Source organism: Triturus cristatus, chromosome 7, assembly GCF_964204655.1.
Source record: "Triturus cristatus chromosome 7, aTriCri1.1, whole genome shotgun sequence".
In the NCBI taxonomy this organism is placed as follows: domain Eukaryota; kingdom Metazoa; phylum Chordata; class Amphibia; order Caudata; family Salamandridae; genus Triturus; species Triturus cristatus.
The window spans coordinates 1,687,716,558-1,687,735,871 of NC_140590.1; the positions used below are offsets into that span (position 1 = coordinate 1,687,716,558).

A 19,314-nucleotide genomic window follows, 5' to 3' on the forward strand; every position below is an offset into this window, starting at 1 on the left:
TCATATGCTGCAAAGATTTTGACAAGGGACGAATGATGCAATTCGACAGTATAATCTATTGCGAAAACCTGACACAGAGTCAGCCTATGAGGGTCTTGCTCTGTCATCTACGTCACTAGACAACAGTGCGAATTAGATCAGATAACTTCTTAAAGGTCTCTGCCACAGCAATTGCCATCAGAACTCAGTCATGAACTTGCAAATAGCCATGAACAGGTTCAAATCCAGGTAACAGGAGTATAAAGAGTTGAAGGACAATTGACTAACTAGGATCTTCAAGAACAAGGATTATATTTCAATATGGTGAGTCAGCCTGTTTTACAAATAGGAAGAGTGCTGCAATGTAGCCATAAATAGTACACGTGTGGAGCTCCTGCTTGGGTAAGGACCCAACACATTCTGAATTCTTTAAAACTGGACAGGAAAAAGGATTAACATATGCCCTCTTCTTTGAAAAGCCGGAGTCCCAGAAAGGGGAAACTTTTACATTTTATCAAAAGGATCAATATACGCAGCACTAGGGGTGCACACATAAAGACCCATGCATTTGCTCTGTATCAACTGCCAGGAAGAGTCAGTCTTCGACAGACAAGATGCTTTTGATCACCTTTTGAGAGAATGTGCTAGTAGCCATTAAGGAAATACTATGCTCTTACCACCTGTTCCTTCCGGCCATCCAGTCTTAAAGCCTTCATGGATACCTTTGATGCCAGGTAAGGCCAGTGTTGAAAGGGGTTTCTCTTCCCAGGGCTTTATATACTTCTGTGTGTTGGGGATGACCACCATTTGTCTAGGCATTATGCTTGTTCTGTGCCGCTATGTCCTGTACTCACATCTTCAGATCACTGTACCTCTTTTACTTCCTCTACCACTCATGGGCCGGTTGACAAGACCATCACTTCTTCAATGGTTTCTTTCGCAAGAGAAGTTTAGGTTTTTGGTGGTGTTTTGAGCATTCATGTGGCTAAATAAAACGGTCATAATGTGCGCCATGGGGAAGCTTGAATAAGGGGCCAGGGCTCAGCTCCGGGAATGACAAACGAACGTCACCGACACAAGCAGCAAAGGGGAGGCGACTTGTGGGCCGACATCACACAGGTTGATGCTACAATACTATCCGAGCCAATGGCCAGGGAAGTTGCTGAAAGACACTCATCTTGGAGCAAAGAGACCGGCAGCATTCAGGCCTAACCGGGGTGGATAGTGAGCCAGAGAGAATGTGCCGGAGGAGAAGTAGGGGTAGGAAATCTGAAAGGCCGCAGGTAGGCTCGCCGAATTGGCAGCAGGGAGGGTGTCTTTGGACAGACACGCTCCCCTAGCAGGCAGCAGTGAAAACAACTGCAATTCCCCCCCCCCCCCCCCTCCCCAGCCAGGAAGAGAGAGGAAACAGGTGCCTGTCCCTCCTGAGACGCCTCAGAGAATGGACAGGTGGACAGGACCGCCATCACTGAGAGACAACAGAAAGTTGAAAAACAAGAGGAGCAATGGTCTGGGAAAAGGAGGGGAAGGCCACCTGACACAATGGACAAAAACGCCACCATTAAGACCCTTATAGGTGACAGCAGAAGGAACTGAAAGGAACAACTGAGAGGGAAATGGGACTGTAGACAGTGAACCAATGCTTAAGGACATCACAGCAGCAACAGTGGGAATCAGAAGCGCACTAGAACTGAAAATAGACTCCGTGACAACCGAGGTTAACCTCCTCAGGGGAGACCTCCGAAAAATCAATGACAAAACATCACGGATGAACAAAGCTGTATCGCTACTTAACGATGATATTAAGAAACTGAGAGACCAAGTTGGCCGACTGGAAAAAGAAAATGACTCTGCGCAGGCAAAACTGGAAGACTACAAAGGGTGCTCACGCAGGAACAATATAAAAGTGTATGGTCTCTCTGAGAGAGCAGAGGGCCTGAGTGTTGAGCAGTTTCTGGAGGACTTCATTCTAAATACTTTGAAACCGAAAGGCCACTCAATGTTTCTCGATAGAGCAAGCCCCCAGCGCCACAATACCTTCACCATGATCAGTAGGATTATAGCACGCATCTTCAATCACAGGGACAGGTATACAATACTACAAGCAACCAGGGCCAGAAATCATCTCCAATATGAAAGTTCTATGATTAGACTAGTTCCAGATTTTACATTAGGAGTGCAAAGACCGAGGCAAATCTTCAAGGAGGTAAAGAGATGTCTCGGAGAGAGAGAGTGAACTTAAGTATATACCTGGCCAAAGTGAGAGAGGTGGCGGAGGAGAAATCATAGCATTTTAATACCTCAGAGGAGGCATGGGAATGGTTAGATGGATGCAGGCCAGTGGGAGCGAGACGAAACAATAGCAAGAAGACCTAGAGGCATGAACAGCTAGAGTATGGGGCAGGGAAACGATAGGTTCACCCGCCCACCGCAGGACCAGCAGAAGACCCATCAGCTTTTCCCAGCATACACCTACTGGAGAGTGAGAACATTGAGGGAACTAATACACTACTGATGGATGAGTCAATGGTGGGAGGAGGACGAAGGCAGCTCCCCTGCAACCTGGGTCGAAGACCACAAACCCTAGCGGTCATCGAACAGAGACACTGCAGACTTCAGACTTCGCTCGCAAGACCTGGGCCTTGTAGAGGAAAGCAGGAGATGTATTTTTACAAAGACTCTGGCCGCTCTTTGAGGGAATCAATAATGTCTCAGGGACTGGGAGGGTAAGTGGCGAGGGAGGGGGCCACTTGGTATACCCCAAAGTTCATGGAGAACATGGGACAATAGACACTCTGCACGTTACAATGGCAGGCAGTTGAGAGGCCTGATCTGCAGGAGAGGGGGGAGCTGGGGTGGGGGGAGGAGAAGAGGGAGGTCTTGGTTCTGTTAGTTGAAAGACAGGCTACTGGAGAGACAGAGTGACAGGGCAACAACCCAGGCTGACAAAAGTATATAATAGCTACAACTGTGGTCACAGATAGGATGGGAAGAATCCCATCCATATCTCATAACAATCACCTATATATAATACCAGGCTGAAGATATTCACCTGGAATGTGAATGGTCTGGGGAGCAAAATCAAAAGGGTATAGTTCTCAGTACATGGGAATAGTGTGTACGGCAACCAGCCGTGTATCCTCACTTCAAACTGCCAAAGAGTAGTTGGCAGTTTGAAGTGAGGATATATGGGCCGATTGCTGCACACAGCATTTCCATGTATTGAGGACGTATAATTAAGAGGCTACATCTGTTCGCTTCTCCAGAAACTGGAGGTACAAATTATCCACAATTTTGGCATAATGCAACCTGCACATAATAAAAGCCCTGACAAACCTCTTGTTTTAGCAAAAATTGTTGGCTGTTTTAATATGAAGAAATAATGAATAAAGAACCTTTTTAAACTATCTTGGCTGGGAGATTTTTGAAACATTGAGGGTTGGACTTTCTGAACCGAAGAACTACTATAAATTGGACACATATTTGCATTGAAATAATGGCAGGTCTGGATACCCTGGCAATGATACAGAGGGAAGAGTGTGAGTCCAAAAACAGGGAAGCGAACCAGCACTATTGAGAAAGTGGAGGGTGGGTGAAGAGGGGAGGAGTAGATAAATGGCACCAAAGAAGAGCAAGTGGAACAGCACTGACTATGCGTAGTAACTATAACCTGTCAAACATCGCAATGATGGGGGCCGTCTATGTTTTTTTTTGTAAAATTAATTTAACATTTAAAAAAATAAAGTATACAAGAAAAGCCAAAGAAAAATACATAGAAGTCATTTTCTTGTATATTAAAAAAAACACAGGCACACAATGTAATAAATAGGCCTGTTTGGTTGCATGAAAAATCACGAATACATAATGGGCTCCATGGCACTAGGTATAATAATTTCCTGTTGTTCTGCATGTGTGTGTTATATATAACACGTGATACTTATCTAATATTGTAAATATCACACCCAGTAAAAATTGCATATGTGTTTTTGTATCGGGTGCTATATTTACAGCATGCGATTGTTTTCAATACACGTTAAATACAGATTGCGAAAGTTGAGCAAAAACTCATCATCATGCGATAGTTAAAGAATGATATAATTATCTAACAAGAGCAGTTTTTTTGAAGGATTTATTGCACTACTCGTAGATTTTGAGCAAAAGGTGGTTCACCAGCTCCACTGTCAAAACCCAGATGTAACATGCATTTGCAAAGCCAATAGGTCTCGGCGATGAGAAGCTATTGGATATGTTAATGTTAATGCCTTTTAGCTGTGTAGCCCAATAGCACACAATTTAATCAGGTAAGCAGCGATTTATCTTTGTTTTCTGGTCTGCCTCTTTCTTTTGTCTATTTTCTGTTTTGTACAAAGCGCGTTAAGGCAGCTGTAAAGACACAAGAAGAGCACCAAAATGCATAAAAAAATAACTATGCAGGATGAGAAGATAGTGCTGGGAGGTGGATGGATGGATGGATGGATGGATGGATGGATGGATGGATGGATGGATGGATGGATGGACGGACTGCCTCCTGGGTGAATGAGTGGGTGGGTGCATATATTGATGGAATAGGAGACAGGTACACAGGTGTAGATTTTAAATAATGCAACTGCTAATACATCGAAGAATTTAAACGTTTAAGTAAATGGTAAAGTGTGTACATATAGAAGCGGTTAAATGTAAAATATTAAAGCACAGGTTGGAAGACAAATATTTACAGTAACAGTGATATACGCGTAGTAACAGTAAAAGCGCATGCACAGGGGATTAAGCAACAAATTCAATTATCTGACTTCCGGATAGGGCATCATGTTCTACCAACCTGCTGCCGTGGCTTCCCGTGCAACATGTGCCAGACGAAGCCTTGATCCAGAGCGGGCAAGGTTTGGGGAGGGACTTGTGTGATGACAGGAGGTGGAGGCGGTAACACAGAGCCATATATATGCTCATGCTTATAGAGGGAGGCAATACTGCAGATGGGTATGGAGGCTCCGAGACCAGAGTGAGGCAGAGGATGGCAGTGCAGCAATGGGTGCTTCCCCGTTCCACTGTGCCTGTTTAAAGAGGCATGCAGGAGCTCATCAGCCCATGGGTGTAACGCCTGTGAAGGAGCATAGCACATGGCCATAGAGCTTAGTTAGCCCGCACACCAGGGTTGCTGCATTGTCTTCTCTTTGTTGTCGCCAGAGACCAGGTGGAAGTGGGTGAAGGGTTGGTTGTGGTCACATGCAGCAGGTGGGAGGCAGTTTGGTGATGCGAGGCGGGCACTCCTGGCTATGACTTAGACTCATTCAAGCATTCCTACAGGCAGCTAACTGTATCTGTCATGTTGGGATTTGTAGTTTGGTAGTTTTACTACCTACAATTCCCAACAAGCTTTGTGGTTACCTGAAGGATCAATACTATTTCAAGTTTTCCACACGACATTGAGCATGTTTATACCAGTACAACTAACTTATCATACCCGACTGGAAATATACATAATGCATGTTTATTTATACAATAGTATTGCCAAATCACATAACACAAATTGGTCAATAACGTTTTAGTTCCTGGTTTTCAGTACTCCGATTACGCACTAATAGTGCTTCGTTTTACGAGTAACTTTGTTCGATGCACGATGGAGTGAAAACATGAGCACTCGTTGGAGAGCTCAAACACAAGTAGGTCCTACAATGGGAGCAGTGGATGGACACAAGTACTTGGCCCATGTACTGGACAAATGGGGACAAAGGATATGAGAGCAATGATGAAGCGAGCAAATGGTAAGCATATGGGCGGGCTGAAGCCCATAGATTGAACACAACACGTCTATTCAAGACATTGCATGAGCGGTCTAGCGGAGATCTAAAAACGTGGTCAGGAAGACTGGAATATCTCTTCTACAATTTACAATCACTGGCCAATACGGTCTCAATCACTACACTTCAACTAAAAATGCATAAGAAAGCATGTAGGATAAGATTCATTATTTTCACCACCCCTTTACATTCCATCCATCTGTTCACATTCATTAATCCCTTCACACTGCCATATTTTCAATGTTCCATCCATCCAATGACCATTCATTTCACACAGATTTATCGTTTCACTTTTCCAGCCATTCACCCTCTCACTCTTTTGTGGATCATTACTTCTGCCCATACATCCCTTCAATCATTTACCCTTCCTTCATTTATCCCTTCACCAAGGGATCCTTTCACCCTTCACGCCATCCTTTCAACCATGTGTTCCTTCAATCAGTCTTTTTTCTTATCACCCACCCTTTCTTTCGCTTTGTTTTTCACATTTCCTTCCTACTATATTTCCTTCCTTGCACCTTTCATTACCTTCACCCTTTCTCCTTCTCCCCTTCCTCAGGCCCAGTTAATAACTACCACCCTTCTTTTTATTTCTCACATATTTGTTCCTACTTCCGTTTCTCTCCCCTGCGTCCGCTATTTGCAACTCTGTCCGTTTCTCTTACTTTGCATAATTTCTTTCTCTTTCTGCTTTAGGACTTGGCTCACATAGCAGCACTTACCGCCCCCCCCCCTCCCCCCGCCAGCCCTGCCCTTAGAGCGTTTTATGAGCTTGTGTCTGCAGCCCTGAAGACTGACGGACAAAGTGAAGGGAATCAACGTATGGTGGTTGGTCCCACTTAAGCTGCTAAAGCGGGGTAAAGCGGATGGGGGTGTCACGGTGCAGCTGCTCAGATTTGAGCCGGTCAGTGTTGGTGGGACCCACAAGCAGTGATTTATAAGCAACGTCACTTGTTTCTTTGTTGCAATCTTGAAACTAGGCCTCTTTGTTGAGGACGTTTCCTATCCAGTTGAGTCTGCTCTAATATTGCAGGCCCACACTACTTTAACATGCAGAGGCCTTTGTAAAAGAACGTTAAAGATTCAACAGAGTGCATTCCTCTAAAATGAAGAAGAGTTTCACTTTAATAGGTCACATTTTTTCACTGCATTGGAAGGACTTGACTGGAATTATGGTTTAAAAACCTAACCTTAATAACATTCATGCTCACCCACTGCACTGACGACAATACCATGAGTCCAAGGGCGTAGCTTCGGATGGAGGGTGGGGGCATTCCGACACCCAAATAAGGACATTCTTGGCTTGGAAGTTGGTTCTGGGGGCCCATAGTGGGTCTGCTAGGTCGGTTTTCGTTTTTCTTATCGATTCGAATTCATCAAGAGTTTTTAAACTGTTCATTTTTTGGATCAGAAACTTACTAAAAAAGTAGCATATCTACAACCATTGATGCAAATTTACTACTTTTTAGAATTCACAAACATTGGCAGGAGAAGGCTTCGCAAGCTGCACCAGTCTCAGGTTTCCAAGCTTATTACTAGCAACCCAACACCCAAAAGGTGACAGGATGAATCCATTCCAACAGTCTAACAACTGGCTCAGAGTAGCATTCTAAAGCATTGTTTTTCGCCACTGGGCCACTCCAGACAGGTGTCCTGATTTATCGTTTGTCAGATGGAGTAAAGGCAGACAGGGGGGCAGGGGACTTTACGTCAGCCACCCTGTCCTTGAATTGCCTGCAAAATTTAGAGATGTCTGCAGGTTGTGCGTAAATCTCAATGCATGGACAAGAACCACTGTTGGTTCCAGTTAATGTAGGAAAACTTTGACAGAAGGAAGGATAACTGTCAGACTTTTCCAAAGTTTAGTATTTTTCAAAAACAAACTCCTACAGCGGAAGTTGGTTTTTGAAAAATAAAAAACAAATGGCCACCACACATGGGAGTTATCTCCCATGGTGTGGAGGTCTTTTTTCTACTTTTATTGTCCCTTCGCTCCAGGATATGCAGTGGGACAGGTTACCTCTGACATGCTGTTCTCAGCTGGGCCGTCGGAGGAAGTTTCTCTGTTGGCATAAAACTTGGGGTCCACCAGACTCAAAATCAGGCGAGAGGTAATTGAATTTAAGGTGCAGGGTTACCCTATCATCCAAATTCCAAATCAGCCTCAGAGGCCCACAAAGTGCAAATCAGCACTGATCTAGCTACTCATGAGAACAGTCCATCCTGAATCTTGCCCTTATCACCCATCTCACCCTGTGGCCCACTGCTTTTTCAGTTGCGAAATTTGAGATTCACTCCCCTTAAATCTCACCGATCAAGCTACACCCCTGCATGAGTCAATCAAGAGGCAAGTGATTTGTCATGGCACCTGGTGTGTGGCCCAGGTCATTATTATAGAGCACCATTACAGTCTAATAAACCATATACAGGAGGGATTTTTTTCATAGCGCTCATGATGTATTAATTGCTTTAAAATGTGATGCTGAAGGAAAAGGCGGCAGAGTGAAATAAGGTAATTGCCTAGGATCACACAATGTCGTCAAACGGAGAAGCCAGAATTAATTCCATGTTTCCAGTTTTCTCATTGAACAGCTCTGAAACTAAATGGCTATCCCTTTCTCTGTCCACATTTACATTAAAGCGGAATGCTTTTTGTTTCATTCTTTGGAGCTACATCCTTATACTCTGGTAAATAAACACATACATTATATGTGAAATCAAGGCGAAACAAAAGGTCTTTATAGAAAAGGTTTCAATATTAAGGGAAGTCGGGGGAATCTATTCTAATGTTGATATATCCTGCTGACTAAACACAGATAATGATTTCAAAAGAGGTTCAACACTTTTACTGATGGCAATTTCAAGCACGAACAAAACAAAGGTTTCGGACGGCAAACAGAGTTACAGGTCGTCAAATGGCCTATGTCAGTGGTTTTTAAACCTGTGGTATGGGACCCCTGGGCATCCGCGAAACCTACGGAGGGTGTCCGCGACTGCTTAGAAAATTAAATAATATAAAAAGATTAATAAAGTGTATATCTATGACGAAGCAAATATACAACTAAAAAATTACAAACCATTCTGTAAATGTGAAGGAATTTGAAACTGAAGGCTAAAAATTAGGTTAGTGTCTCCAGATTGATTCGTGGGAGTAGCATCAAGCAGAATATAGTATGGACGATGAGTGGCCTTAATTGAATTTAGAAAGATTCCAACGTATTAATTAAAATTAAAAAAAATGTTTTTATATTTGTTTGTGAATTATACAAACTATTTCATAATTTGTGTATTTGTTAAATGAATGACTATTTACATATATTTTGTGTGCTTTGTATTGCAGTTGTAATCATAACAAATGCTTAAGCCAGAGTACCGGGGGTGGGGGGGTAGCATTTTTCAGTATCTCCCTGGTGCGGGGTAGCAGCATCTAGACCTTGTAGTATGCTCTTCAAACGTTCAGAGAATATTGTTTTTACATGCGAAAAGTTGAACATTATAAAGAAACGTTCAAGCGGCTCTGAGAAGAACTCTACGAGGTGTGAGATGTGGAGTGCCTCGATCTAGCTTGGTTCTCAAGAACTAAGAGGAACAAGTTGCTGTTTCTCTGCGTCAACACTAGGCAAACAACAGTCTCTTTAGCACAATTCAAATAAAGTATTTTGCTCCTGGACTCAGCGCTTCATTTGTAACAAAAACATTGCCAAAGCCTATAGATCTAGCTTGCATTACCGAAGATAAAAAGTACATACAATAAGTAGTACACAGCAGTAGCTTTGGGTCAGTCAACTTCAACCACTGTTTTTTACTGGTTTGTTCAGAGAGGGACATTTTGCTAATGATTTTTCAAATCACCTGTTCTCGCGACAAAACCGTCTGAAAAATAAATAGGACAATATTCTTTTCTGAGCACTTACATTTCACTATTACCGCACCTACAAAATGAGTACAGGAGACTCCTGGACAGAAACTCCTCCGCTGCAGGACAGGAGGGGCGGTAGCTTGTTAAATGAGGAAGAGCATTGGCAGAAGCCACGCGACAGCTTAGTGCTTAATTTGCATTTAAAAAAAAGACGCCTCAAGCAAGCCTCTTGGAAAGAGTTGAACTATTCAGCTGGAAGGAGTAATAGAGTAATCAGGGCGGTTTTGCTAGTTTCTTGGCCACGGGGTGTTCAAGCCAATAAGGGCCGGTTAATCATTCGCAAAAGCTCTATTTCACAGAATCAGGCCATTTGCGACAGCAAAAGGATTTTGATATGTATGAAACCCAAACTGCAATTCTGTAACAAGTTACTGAATGGGAAATTGGGTTTGCAACCGAATCTGTATTGGAAGAGGCGAATTTAGGGCATTCCTTCCAAATGCAGATTTGGAAAGGGGCTAAATAAATTTTTAGGACCGTAATCTGGTTGCAAAATATTAATATATTACTGACTACACGAATGTAGGTTGTAACCAATTCGCAAACCGAAAGGGGGCCCCAAAGGGCAGCAGTCACATAAACTACTGCCTATACTTAAAACAAGCATTTGCAATGCAGTAGGTCTCGCAGTTGTGAGAGTTTGAGCTATTGGCATTGTAAATGGCAATGCCTTTTATTTACGTGTTGGTTTTTAAAACATAAATAAAAGACATTGTTATTTACAATGCCAATAGCTTAAACTCTCACAAATCCGAGTCCTATTGCATTGGAAATGCTTGTTAAATATTGGTTTAACAATGTCAACTAGAAAAAAGCATTGGCATAGCCAATAGGTCTCGCCTTTGAGACCTTAGAAGTGTTCAGCCATGCAACAGTTGATGTTGTTGCACCAAGGATATTGTGCTGGGTAACTAAACACTTATAAGGTCCCAAAGGCAAGACCTATTGGCTATGCCAATGCTTGTTCTAGATCGGAGCACGTTTTCCTTGAGTCGATTTCTGAATGACCTGGTTGGTGGGGTTGAAATGTGGAACATCAGAGTATTGGCCCTCTCTGGCTGACACTGCATGATGGCTTTTGCGACCATTCACTGTGGAACTAGTGACACAGAAATCGGCTTCTAGGAGAGACCATATCATCTCCCACCATGGTGACCCCATTCTCAACTACCCTGTACCACTTTGACATAGACAATGAATGCTTGGAGTTGCACAGCAGCAACTGCCAGGCAGTGACAACAGACCTCAGATCTGGCTGCTTCCATATCATAGGGACCAGTGTCTTGGAAATGGACATAACTTCAGCTGTCTATTATCCCCTTAAGACAGTCTCACAAGAGTATTAGTAGAAATTCCCAAAATGCCAGCTTTCCCATGACAGGTGTGAGTAACTTCCCTGTTCAGTAGTTTTCGTGAAAGAGGACAGCGTGGGAATTGTGTTCTAGAAAAATTCAGTTTTCACCTGTGAGGTCTCTATATCGAAGGCGTGAAGGACCTCTTAGGTAATTGTATTGGACCTCTTAGGTAATTGTATTATGTTTTCTATGGTCTGACAACAGGATGACAGGAGTAGGGGCGTTGCTGCCAGTGGTGCAGCAGGGGCACCGGGTCCCTAAGTGGCACATTGAATCCTGACAATTGCTGCAGTCTACTACAACAACAGCAGTCAGAGGGGGCATGTTCCTTGCATGCAGGAGGGTCTCTGGCACCCTTGCTACGCTACTGGACAGGGGCCATGCGCCTCAGACCCACCTTCAGTACATTTGCCAGTGCCTTGAAACCCAGGGAAGTTTGTTTACGTTCTTTTGCGCCCTTCCGCCACGTAGTACCGCCCCATCGCCGGGCTCCACCTATCGCTTACCTTATCCAAATCTTTGGCCCCTCCCCTCAACTCCAACACGCCCACCTCTCGCTTCCTGGTGCGGTTGCGGTTGCTTTCAGTTTCCTTTACCGCGGTTCTGTGTAGGGCTGGCCCCAGTCGACCACCGACAGATGTGGCCTCGCACATGCCGGCGAACGGAAGGTAAAACAGCGAACCCGCACGAACCGAGGTCCGCAGGGGTCTGCCCGAGGCAGGGTCTGTTGAATCTACATCCTCCAGGGTATGTTCCAAGTCTGGGTGTCCGCGGGTATGGATTGCTGGGGGGGGGGGGGGAGATCTGTCAAAGTTGGGTGCATGCGGAAGGTGTTTGACGGGTCTGCTCCCAGGTGTTGCTTTAAAAAAACAAGACAAGCCCGGCGGAGCGTGGCGCGCGCGCGCTTGGGGGCGTGTGTGTGCTTGGGGGCGTGTGTGTGCTTGGGGGCGTGTGTGTGCTTGGGGGCGCGTGCGTCTGCGCAAGCGCGTTTCAGAAGCGCGTCCACAGACCCCGATCGCTGCGCGCACCCCGGTCTGTCTGCCTTGAGAGGCATCTCGGCAACAATAGTTCTCGTTGGCGGCAGCGCGAAGCGCTGCAACGCCAGCGAGACCTAAAAAGTTAACAAACAAACCAACACACACACACACACACACACACACACACACACACGGCATGGCTTGCGGGTGGCACGCGATGTAAAAGAAAAAGAATAAACTTACTTTGTCACCAGGTACCGCGTCTCTGCTCCTGCTCTCCAGCGTTGTGATTAGTAAGCACCCAGGCTCCCCTGACCAATCACTGAGTGTCCTGGTTTGACACTCAGCCAGGGAATGGGGGCCTGGGTATGTTCTCCACGCAGGCTGTAATGCAGCCTGCATGGAGAAATGGGAAAGTGTGCACAACTGTTTTGGGCGGCCCGACAGTCATGTGCACCTAGGAGTGGGCTAACCACTCCTCCCCTGCTCTGAGAGCAGAGTAGTCCCGCCCACCCGCAAAGCAGCACAAGCATAAAATGATAACTCAAAGCTAGTGTCAATTTATGTTTCTACTTCGAACTGCTTAAAAGCAGTGGGGCGACGCTCCTCCGCCATAGCTGAGGAGCTGCATAGATATCTATATATCTATATCTACACATATACATACATATATACATATTTTGTTAAATATATCCAGTTTCCTTTAAGGGAAACCAGGGTGCAGGGTGTACCTAAAACAAATTGCTTTAATTAAAACAAGCATTTCCGCTGCAATAGTTCTCGCATTTGTTAAAGTCATAGCTGTTGGTGTTGAAAGGAATGTTTTGTACTTTACTTTTTTTATTTGCAGCAGAGTTAATATATTTGCATAGCACTATTGCCAATGGTATAAAAAAGCAAAAGTAAAGAGCACTGTCATTTTCAATGCCAACAGCTTTAACTTTAACAAATGCGAGACCTATTACATTGGAAATGCAATCGGTCTTGCATTTGTTGAGTTGAGGTGAGGTTATTGGCATTACAAATGCCAATGTTTTTATTCTTGCGTGGCGTTGCATGGCAAAGCGCTGCTCGCCTAGGCGAGAGCTATTGTTAACGAGGAGTTTCAGAAAAGGGCTTGAAGCCCCGTCCCTCATTTCCATTGGCTGCCGTCACCATTTATGCTAAACGGTGGCCTGCCATTGGAAATTAGGGTTTTTGGTCGACGCCCTTTGGCCTCCGATCTGGACTGGGTCGTCTGCTTTGCTGCTGTCGCAAAGCACTTTCTTATCTTTATGGGGCCATGTGTTTCTAATTAGAAACACATGGCCCCATAAAGCTAAGAGATCGATGCTTGTTTTGAAGACAGCAGTCATGCGTTGCGTTCTGTGAAGCTACACAGCTGATGCCTTTGGGTTGGAGTGTGTGTCATGTTTTTGAGAGATGATGGTTTACGCTTGCACAACAAGGTAAGGCTAAAGTTTTTTTTTTAAATTTGTATTATATGTGCGTTCCCCTCTTGTCATCCTTCCTCTGTTTCCTTCCATCGTTCCTTTCTGTCAGCCTCCTCCTCTCTTTGCCTTCTTTCCTCCACCCGCTTCTCTCTCCCTCTCTCCCTCCCCACTCGAGTGGCGACGCGCCCCCTGAGCCTGGCTGGCTCTGCCTGCTCTCTCCCTCCTCCAGCTTAGTGTGTTCGGCTTGGTGTTTGGGCCTCTCCCTGCTCTGTCCGGATCTCCGTTCCGAGCGTGCCTCCTCCCCAGAGCCTGGAGAGATGCGGTGCTGAAAGCCCCGTGCAGCAGGCGGAAGCTGTCCGAGCCTTGCCCCTTCCTCGCCCTAGAGAGCTGGGCTCTGGCTGCAGGAGATGCCGGCAGGAGGGGCCCTGCCGCCGCACGCCGTGCAGCCTGTGGATTGGGATTGCCGTTTCCCCTGGAAGGGACTTGGCCTGCTGTGTTTTTTTTGGCCTTTTAATAGAAGTGTTGTTAATGCATCCGGTGGTACCTTTCTGACACAATGGTAAAGTCGCAACAGATGATGAATCGTATAATGAAACATGGACAGGGCAAGTAATCCGAGACAGAGACATAAAAGTGACTTCATTTAGACTTGCCTTCTCTGCCCTGTATGCATAGTACATACATACATGATTACATGTTCATGGCAGTGGAGGAGGAGGACCAGGGACTTGGGTGTCCCAAGTTGTGAAGCTAAGGTCCCACCTGAGGGGCGGTGGCTGCCGGTTTATGAGGTCCATTTAACAGAGCCTTGAGATATCTGTGGAATTATAGGAGTGCTATAACACGGCGTCTTGCTATATCTGCTGCTATTTTTGGAGCACAATATAAGGACGCCTTCAGTTAGCTGCTGATTTATAAGAGCGCTATATAACAACGCCTTCAGTCTAGCGGTACCCCATACTGACAGGTTCCTGGAACGAGGGGGGGGGGGGGGGGGTGGAGAAGATGTATTTACTTGTGGCCTTAAGGCCTGAGCTGCCTCTTTGGAACAGGGAACCAGGCTTGAGTCCCTGCATCAACTCCACATCCTGTGATTCTAAACAAATCATTCAATAGCCCACAATCCTAAAAAAAAATCTGACCTTATGTGATGTGATCTGGTGTTCATGTAAAGCGCTCTGATGCCTTTGGGCCAAGTTCGCACTATATAAAACTGCAAAAAATAAAAAGAAAAAGATCTGGGTGGTGAGGGAGTAGGAGCTGCTGAGGAGACATGAGTAAACAGAGAGACACGCTGTGCGCAATGCCTTTAGGCAGATCGAGAGTTTTGGTTTGCAGGGGGGTCCCTGGGGAGGAGGAACAAAATATGATTGTCAACAGCACAGGAATAAATTGAGACGCCACACAGAGGAGATAATGTCCCCGAGGGAGGCGGTATATGAGGGGCCATAGCAGGGGTCAGAGGACAAGTCTTGTGGTAACCCGCCTGTAGGGAGGGTGGTAGTGCGATGACCGCGACAGGGGGCCACACAGCTTTCAGGGAATGTAATAAACGAAGGAGTGTTAGTGAGTGAGCTGAGAGAACAACTGGCATACAGAAACAGAGAAAGAATGAAGTTTGGCTAGCGGTGGTAAATGGGGACGGAGGGGCCATCGCCACAGTAGCGGAAAGGCCACGAAGGATTCTGAGTAGATGAATGACTGAAGAGAGAGGTGAAGCGAGACAGGGCCCGGGTGGCGGCAGCTCAGGGGATTAATAATTAGAGAGAAGGAGTCTCGTTGGAGGGTAATAGGATCACGGCATTCATTCTTTTCTCATTCATGTCGGTCAGGTTGTGATGCATAAGGACCCGCAGCAATCTATGCTTTACCACAGCTCTAAGCCAGACAGTATTTATTGAAGCACAGCGCCCAGCTATTCAATGTGCAAATACAATACTGACATTATTTCATGTTTAAGGGGTTCTGTCTGCATTGTGTGCTTTAGTACAGCGCTAAGAGCACTCCATGTCTGAGTCCAATTCACAGGCAGGGCAAGTGATGTGTCCAGAACCCCACGGCCTTTCAACAGGTGCCCGAGCCTGGATTCCAACTCTGGGTCAGGAATGACACCTTGAGGCCCATCTCCTGCACTCTGAAGTCATAACAGGGCCAGAGGAGTCCACCCTTCACCTGCAGCACCACAGGCCTCAACCTTACCAGGCACTGTCCTTGCTCAGCATCAGCCACTTTACACCACAATGGTCATGCCCCCGCCCCAGCTCTGCAGGCGGTTCATGCATCTACCACCCCCCTGTGAAGAAGGGGCGTGAGCCTCCTCTGCGACCCCTTCCACAGGCCCTCCTGCCAGGCCTGGGCCAGGATACTCTGCACAGAGCAGCTGCACGTGCCACTGCTCGGCCTTGGCATCTCCCATCACAAGACTGGGAGGGCGCGGGTGTGCCATGTATTTATATAGGTGTCAATGCCTGATGCGCAACCGAGCACCCGAGGAAGGGAGCAGCGACGGAGGAGGCAGCCGTGGGAGAAGAGCAGTCCCCGTCTGGGAGGGAGGGAAGGGCGAGAGCAAAGTAAAGTCGGTGCTTAATTTGCAACAACAAAAACAAGTTAAAGCCATTTGCTTTGCTATACAATATCATTAGCAAAGCAAATGGCTTTAACTTAATCAAAGGCGAGAACTATTGCATTTTGAATGCTTGTTTATCTAGCCATGTTGCAGGGTGCAGTATCACATGTGGCTATAAGAGGTCCAATGGGACCTCTTTTCGCCACATATGGCACTGCACCCAGCAAAGTTGGAGTTATGGCATTATAAATGCCAATTTTTTTTATCTAGCCATATTGCAGGGTGCAGTACCTTATGAGGCCAAAAGAGGTCCCATGGATTAGGTTGTACACTGTGTGGAGCTGTTGAAGAGAAATTTATAGAAGGTCTCAAATAAATATGGGGTGGGCAGAGAACTCCGCTCCGCCTGCAGAGTGGATAAAGCCGGCCACCCCCACTCCCCAGCCCGGTCCCCGCTTCTGAAAGCAGCCAGGCCGGGGAGAGCACTCCCTGGGGCCCGATGCACCCCTGTCTCCAGCACCCGGACCCTCAGCTAACTTGCAGAACGGGTGGGGGCTCCTGCCCGCCAGACTGAGCTCGAGCCCCGGGCCCTGCTTCTGAACCCTAGCCAGGCCAGGGAGAGCCTACCAATGCCCCGGTGGACCCCCGTACCCAGCGCCAAGACCCTCAGCTGGCTTGCAGGACGGGGGGCTCCCCCACCCCGGGACCCGCCGGACGGAGCTCGAGCCCCTGGCCCGGTCCCAGCTTCCGCGCCCTAGCCAGGGAGAGCCTCCCCGGGCCCCGGTGGACCCCTGTCCCCAGCGCTCGGACCCTCAGCTGGCTTGCAGAACAGGGGCTCCCGCACGCAGGGACTCGCCTGACAGAGCTCGAGCCCCGGGCCCAGCTTCCGAACCCTAGCCAGGCCGGGGAGAGCCTCCCCGAGCCCCGGTGGACCCCTGTCCCCAGCGCTCGGACCCTCAGCTGGCTTGCAGGACGGGGGGCTCCCGGGACACGCCGGACGGAGCTCGAGCCCCGGGCCCAGTCCCAGCTTCCGCACACCAGCCAGGGAGAGCCTCCCCAGGCCCCGGTGGATCCCCGTCCCCAGCTCCCGGACCTTCGGCTGGCTTGCAGGACGGAGGGTACTCCCGCGCCCCGGGACTCGCCAGACGGAGCCCGAGCCCGGTCCCAGCTTCTGAACCCTAGCCGGGGAGAGGAGAGCCTCCCCGGACCCGGTGGACCCCCGTCCCCAGCGCTCAGACTCTCGGCTGGCTTGCAGGATGGTGGGTTCCCGCACCCCGGGACCCGCCGAACAGAGTTCGAGCCCCAGGCCCAGTCCTGGTCCCAGCTTCCAAACCCTAGCCAGGCCAGGGAGATCCTCCTCGGGCCCCAATGGACCCCCGTCCCCAGCACCCAGACTCTCGGATGGCTTGCAGGACGGGGAGCTCCCGAACCCTGGGACCCGCCGGACAGAGCACGAGCCCCGGTCCCAGCTTCTGAAACCTAGCCAGGCCGGGAGAGCCTCAGCTGGCTTGCAGGATGGGGGGTTCCTGCACCCCTGGATCAGACGGACGGAGCACGATCCCAGGGCCCAGGCCCAGTCCCAGCTTCCGAACCCTAGCCAGGCCGGGGAGAGCCTCCCCGGGCCTCGGTGGCCCCTGTTCCCAGCGCTCACACCCTCAGCTGGCTTGCAGGACGGGGGGCTCCTGCATCCCGGGACCAGTCGGACGGAGCTTGAGCCCCGGTCCCAGCTTCCGAACCCTAGCCAGGCCGGGGAAGAGCCTCCCGGGCCCCGGTTGACCCCAGTCCCCAGCGCCCGGACCCTCGGCTGGCTTGCAGGACAGGGGGGCTCCAGCACCCTGGGACCCATCGGACGGAGCACAAGCCCCGGGCCCGGTCCCTCAGCTGGAACCAAGGAGGGTTAAGCCCAGGCCAACTCCGCTCCCCGCAGAGCACATTTTCCTCGACTATGTAGTGGGGGCTTACAGAACCCTAGGGAAGGACAAAAGTAGGAGTTAGCCTGGCAGGTCAGCCATCTGGTCACCCGGCCCGCAGGGCCATCTGGTTGCACAGACAGGCGACCAGATGGCCGGGGACGACCCAGCACCCAGATGGCCTGGGACGGTGCTGTACCCAGTCGTCCTTGCAGTCTGACAACGGCGAGGGTGGCCAGGCGCTCCGAGGCTGCCGCTCAGGAGGCTCCTTCCCTGGGGCTGCTCACCTCCCTGCTTGACTTGCATGGTAGTAGCGGGAAGGGGAGGCCCGGCCGGCCCAGGCCATCTGGTCACCCCGCTGACCTGCAAGGGATGGTGGCCCCCGTCCCTGCACCCTGGTGGGGCAGGGAGGGGGAGACCCCCGTGCCAGAGGGCACGTGGTGGAGGCAGCCTCCCACGGGCCCACGTTAGCCCCTCAGCGTCCCTCCCGTTTGCCTGGCGGCAGAGGGACCCACCCCTGGGTGTGGTGGAGGAGGGAATCTGCGGGCACCCACGCAAGGAGAGAAAAAGCTTGGCTCGGAGGATGACTTTCATTAGATCGCAATGAGGTAGCTGCTCTGCTACTTACAAAACCCTGACCCAGAATCAGGTCGTCTACGAATGATTTAGCACCGGGTTCCCCACGAACATGCGATGCACTAAGGGCAATGGAGGCAGCCCCCTTCCGTCCGTGCTCCAGCCTCCAAGTGAGAGGCTCTACGCACCGGCCCCCCAGAGAGAGGCCGGCTATCCCAGGCCAACCGAGGCTCCACGGCACTGCTGTATCGTTACGGTTTAGGGAGGATTCTGACTTAGAGGCGTTAAGTCATCATCCCACAGAAGGTAGCTTCGCCCCATTGGCTCCTCAGCCAAGCACATAGACCAAATGTCTGAAACTGCGTACTGAGCAGGATTACTATTGCAACAACACATCATCAGAAGGGTAAAACTAGCCTGTCTCACGACGGTCTAAATCCAGCTCAAGTTCCCTATTAGTGGGTGAACAATCCAACGCTTGGTGAATTCTGCTTCACAATGATAGGAAGAGCCGACATCGAAGGATCACAAAGCGACGTCGCTATGAACACTTGGCCACCACAAGCCAGTTATCCCTGTGGTAACTTTTCTGACACATCCTGCTTGAAACCCAAAAAGTCAGAAGGATCATGAAGCCCCGCTTTCACGGTCTATTCATACTGAAAATCGAGATCAAGCGAGCTTTTGCCCTTCTGCTCCGCGGGAGGTTTCTGTCATCCCTGAGGTCGCCTTAGGACACCTGCGTTATCATTTGACAGGTGTACCGCCCCAGTCCAACTCCCCACCTGACGCTGTCCCTGG

At 48.6% G+C, this 19,314-nt stretch overlaps 1 protein-coding gene and 1 non-coding gene across 3 annotated transcripts in view; both read right to left on the reverse strand.

The window, feature by feature from the left end:
• Positions 1-19,314, reverse strand: part of USP5 (ubiquitin specific peptidase 5) — a 200,084-nt gene that overhangs the window by 132,050 nt on the left and 48,720 nt on the right. The gene's annotated exons all lie outside the window — the stretch shown is intronic.
• Positions 18,502-19,314, reverse strand: part of LOC146812747 (28S ribosomal RNA) — a 3,969-nt gene continuing 3,156 nt past the window's right edge. The window contains exon 1 of the ribosomal RNA XR_014967081.1: positions 18,502-19,314. This exon is cut by the window's right edge and continues 3,156 nt beyond it. This is a non-coding gene — a ribosomal RNA (28S ribosomal RNA).